The sequence below is a fragment of the Neophocaena asiaeorientalis genome, unplaced genomic scaffold, assembly GCF_003031525.2.
Source record: "Neophocaena asiaeorientalis asiaeorientalis breed wild unplaced genomic scaffold, Neophocaena_asiaeorientalis_V1.1 scaffold223, whole genome shotgun sequence".
Classification (NCBI taxonomy): domain Eukaryota; kingdom Metazoa; phylum Chordata; class Mammalia; order Artiodactyla; family Phocoenidae; genus Neophocaena; species Neophocaena asiaeorientalis.
The window spans coordinates 2,180,831-2,185,805 of NW_020175045.1; the positions used below are offsets into that span (position 1 = coordinate 2,180,831).

Sequence of the window (4,975 nt, forward strand, 5' to 3'; positions counted from 1 at the left end):
AAAAACTCGGTTTGTATAGCCAAATTGTGATTTGTATAAATTGTGCTTTTGTGCAAAAGCGATTTGTATTTGCTTTCCAGAAAGGCCACACCAAGCGGCAACCCCACAGCGCCCCAGATTTCTAAGTAGTCAGCAGCAAATAAAAACAGTCACCAAGAGCACTGAATACCCCGCTGATTCCAGGTGGGGCTCTAACACCCAGGGAGGTGGGGACAGTTATTGTCCTCATTTTCAAGAGGGTGAAACTGAGGCAGAGAGTAAGGTTAAAACTAGCTTAATCAGAGCCACGCAGCACATAAGAATCAGAGGTGGGCTTGGAACACACCGATTTTCAAGTAGCCCCGTGTCCATCACCGGGAGCGGTAGGGCTCCACCTTCTCAGGACCCCTGCCCAGACCCCCGTCCCTGCCGCCAGACACTAGGGCGAAACTGACAGGCTGCAGTGGGATGAACAACCTGCTCCTGGGCTGTCGGGAAAAACGCCAGCCACTTGAGAAGCACATCACAGGCCGAGCACGGAAGGGCCACGGCGGCGTGTTCTCCAGGAGCACAGACCATGTGCCAGGACGACCCAGTGAGGACTGTGTGACCAGAAGGACATGGTCAACATTTCCAAGGGGGGCGGGTGGGCAGGGTCCCAGCACAGGAGCCCCTGTGGCTCCCTTCCTTCCCCGCCCCGACAGTCACCGCGTTCCTATTCATCCATAGGGCTCGGCCTGCCCCTGTGGATAAAACGGGTCCCTGGCCTCGCGGAGCTTGAATGCTAGAGATTTAGGCGGACCATAAAAGGCAAGAAAAAAACGTATTGTCTAATGTGTTAGGTGATTAATGGTACCTGAAGAGGAGAAGGCCGATCAGGGCATGGGGCTCAGGAGGGCCAGGGCTGCACTGCCTTTTTCCAGAGGGTGACCAGAGCGGCTTCACTGAGAAGCTGGGCAGACTGGCAGGAGGGAGCTGGGCAGGGGGGCTCCCGAGTGGAGGGGCACGTGCAAAGGCCCCCGCTGCATACACACAGCGCACGCAGCGGGGTGCAGGGGCAGCGGGGAGGCCGGCGTGGTTCTGGGTGGGGAGGGGGGAGAGGGAGGGAGGGAGGCAGGGCCACGTCATGCAGCCTCCAGGCCGTGTGTTCCCCGAGCTCTGGCCTTCCCCACCCCCGGGGGCGAGGAGAAGGGGCTGACATGAGCAGCTGAGGCTGCGAGCCGGGCTCTAGGAGCTCCCCCCCACCCCCGGTGGCCTGGGTGTGAAGGCAGACCCCCCAGGAAGCTTCAGGCGTGGTCAGTGGGCCCCAGGAACCCGGGCGCCAGGCAACCCTGAGGAGGGAGCGCCCTGAAGGCGAGCAGGGGCTCTGACCTGCACTTGGCCCTGTGACCTTCAATCACCCTGGGCCTCAGCCCACTTCCACCTGTCTCCCTTACCCTGAGCGACGCTGGACCCAGCAGAGAGGAGGTGCCAACTGCAGTCCAAGGTCCGCCCTGAGCCCCGGGAGCGGCCTTGAGCGCTGACACCACGTGCATCTCACCAACTTATTTTTGTTTCGAAATGCAGCCCACGGGACCCCGGTACCTGCTCTGGGCTCTCTCTCCCCAGACCCTCCGCTCACCAGCACCCTCCCACAGCGAGCTGGAGGCTTCTCGTACAGCTACAGCATTCCCTGCTGTCACAGCCGGCTCAGAATTATTCTTTCTGTAATTGGGAGTGGCCTGTAAATTGCTCCTCTGGGGCCGCGGGGGCCTTCCAGACGCCCAGGAGGGTCTGTGTCACAGCTTTGCTAAGGAGGTGAAAGTGAGACAGACACCGACGTCCGAGGACATCCCTCCTCACAGGTCCACCATCTTGACCCAGCACCTCCTCTGAACTCACAACTTCCTGAAACACAGCTGTTAGCATTCACATGTCTTATAGGCAAGGCCATGGAGGCTCAGAGAGGCGAGGCCACTTGCCCAGGGTTGCACAGCTCACCAGGATTCAGACACAGTACTCCTGACTCCCGACAGAGAAGTAAGGCAGACGATAAAAGGCAATAAAAATAAATATTGTCTAGTGTCACTCTGGGCCTCATGTGCAGGACCTTCTCCCACCCCTGAAGAGTCTTTCCTGCCAGCACCCACCGTCCCTTACCACCCACCGACCCCACTCAGGGCCTTCACTGCCAGCAAACACCTCAAAGCCAGGCAAAGCCTTGGGAAACGAAAAATGCCTACTTTTTACCAAAAGTTCAAGGGCCCTGGCACGTCCATCCCAGGAGTGACTTGGGCCCAAACTGTAAACCTCAGATGGCCCAGAACCGGCCAGGTCCCTCTGGTCCTGTGCGCCACAGGGACCCGAGGCACAAGCGGTGTTTCCAAGGAGGCCGCCAGCATTTCCACCTTAGGGCCCGTCTACACCGTTATGAGCCGTGTGGGATCCTAAGAGCTTTGGTTCGTGCGGTTACATCGATCATACCCTGCGTCTGAACTTAAAAACGGGAGCTGTGCGCAACACGAGGACACAAAGCACCGCCTCTCGAGCAGCGCCCACCTGACGCCACGGCTCGGTACCGTTGTGAGCGCTGTTGTGACCTGAGTGAGGGTCCCCAGAACACACCTGGAGAACCACCGTGTCACTCTGACTTCTCCCCCCGGGACAACTGATTGCAGGCCCGCAGGGCCGTATTGAGCACGTGTGTGTTTGGAGCATCCACGCGGGAAAGACGGGCCTGGTGTGAGGCAGAGATGCCCAGAGCACCTGCCCCGGTGCAGAGCCTCCGGCCTAACAGCCACGCAGAAGCCCAAAGAGCTCGGAAGAAGTGGCCACCTTGGCCCCGGCCCGGCGCGGGCTGGCAGGTCAACGGGAGGCTCCAGGTCGGGCCCCAGGGTGTGTGACAGGTGTGTCCTGTCCATCCGCATGGGTTCCACTCTCTCTGGGGTCCGGCCATCTGTCTGCCCAGATAGCATTTCCTCTCAAGACGCCCGGGCGGCTACACTCTCTTCCTGGGTCACTCAGGGAAACCCTGACCCTTCGGTCCTGCCAGGTCATTTCTGCACAAGACCACCCCTCGTGCAGAAGCAGAAGCTGGACGTGGGCAGAGACCGAGGCTGAGCCCCAGGCCAGGCGGTGCCGAGCGAGGGAGCCGCAGCTAGAGCAGGGCCTTCCCAGCCCTCTCCGCGACCCGCCAGCCCGCTAATCTTGGCAACAATGAACGCTCTCCTCTGCCCATAACGTGGGGCAGCAGCTGCGGAGCGCTGGACGCCGGCCTCGCGCCTGAGCCCTGCAGGCATCACCTCATTCAAGCCACACAACCCTGCGCCGCTGCAGGTGCTGTTAACAGCGCCCGTGTCTCAGATGGGGAAACCGAGGCCAGGTCCAATCTCAGAGCCATGCCTCACACTGGAGCCAGAACTCTTAAAGTGCCAGTGGGCTTCCAGAAGCAGAGAAGGTCTCACCATCAGTACACGGTGGGATGTCTCTGCCCTGCCCCTGTTAACACTGGGACCGCGGCCAAATTTTTCAGCCCGCCTCCCCTCTCCCTGAGGCGCCCACGTCCCCCTCACCTGTCCACTGTCCTGCCCAGAGGCCAGGGAAGGGCGTGTGCTGGTACAGGCTGCAGGAAGGGCAGGCGGCCCCAGACCCCTCAGCCCGGGCACCTGCTTCCCAATCCGACTGGACGGATGCCTCAGACTTTGGCAAGAAAGCACGCTCGGGTTCTTGGTATTCTGAATACGCTTTGCAAAACATCCCGGCAGCTGCCTCGAGCTATTCACTACTGTCTGCCTTCAGAGCAGCCCCACGCAGAAGGGATGTAAAGGGTTTGTGGCTTCACACTTCTCGGAGGTTTCCATCTGCTCAGAGGGGAACCGAGGGCGGCGATCAAGGGGAGAGGGTCTCCGCGTCAGACCCCTGCTTCCTGTTGCAGGGCCCTCACCTCCCTGCCCTGGCAGCACCCTGACAGTTTCCTTTCCCACGACAGGCAGGGGAGGACCCAGCCTTCCCCTCTGACCCTGGCAGCATTCTCAAGTTTGGCACCGCTGTGGAAGCCCACACCCTGCTTTTCTGAGCTGGAGGTGTTCCTGGGAAACAGGAAGACAGCACTGGGCCGGCTTCTCCACCAATACCTAGGTGTCATGTGGCCCCCTTCCCCGCACCCCCAGGCTCTCTGGGGGCGTTCCATGCCCACCTGGACCGGCCAGGAAGTGCCCTCTTCCCGTGCCTGGCCCTGGGCTCTCCCACAGCCTGTTTGCTCCCATCGCCAGGACGCAAAACAGCCCGCAGGTCGCCCTCCCGTGGGGAGCAGAAGGCCAGGAGGGGTCCCCGAGCCTCTTCCCTCGCCCGGCTCCCCTCTGCGGGCCCAGGCCGGGAAGTCTCGACTCTGGCGCGGAGCACAGAGCGCGGCACTGCACCAAACACTCCTCGGCACACCGGTCCCCGACACCCCACCTCCCGCCCCAGCGCGCCCTCCGTGTCCGCGCGGACCCCGCGCCCGAGCGCGCCTGCCGCCACCAGGGCGTCCTCGGGGCTTGCGCGGCTGGACTCGGCGCTGCGGCGCGGCCAAGGCGTCCCGACCCAGGCCCTGCGCCCCGCTCGGTTCGGGGTACCGGCGTCGTCCCACCCAGCCCGCCGGTCTTCTCTCGGTCCCCGCCCTGGGTCCCCGCGCCCCTCGGCCTCCCCGCCGCACCCCTACCTCGCAGCCCCGGTCCTCCTCGCCGCGCGCCCGGGTCCTCCCCCGCACTCTCCGTCCTGCGGGCCGCGCACTCCGGTTGCTCCCAACCGTGCGCCCCCCGTCCTCCCCGCTGCGCCCCTACCTCGCAGTCTGCGCCCTCGGGAGCCGGCAGAGGCGGTGCCAGGCGGGGGGCAGCGTGGGCACGTGGCGTGGGCCACGGAAATCGGGGAGGTCTCCGCGTGACGTCAGCACCGAGGGGCCGGGACCGAGGCGGGACCCGGGGGAAAGTGTAACGCGCCGCCTGGCCGTGGGCGCCACACCCCCTCCTGCTGCTATGGG

General features: G+C 63.0%; 1 protein-coding gene across 1 annotated transcript in view; it reads right to left on the reverse strand.

The window, feature by feature from the left end:
- The window catches only part of AMZ1 (archaelysin family metallopeptidase 1), a 23,033-nt gene extending 18,303 nt beyond the window's left edge, over positions 1-4,730 (reverse strand). Inside the window, exon 1 of the mRNA XM_024763529.1 lies at positions 4,658-4,730. The gene's annotated coding sequence lies outside the window, so the exon portion shown is untranslated. The remainder of the gene's footprint in view (positions 1-4,657) is intronic.
- Between the last annotated feature and the right edge of the window lie 245 nt (positions 4,731-4,975).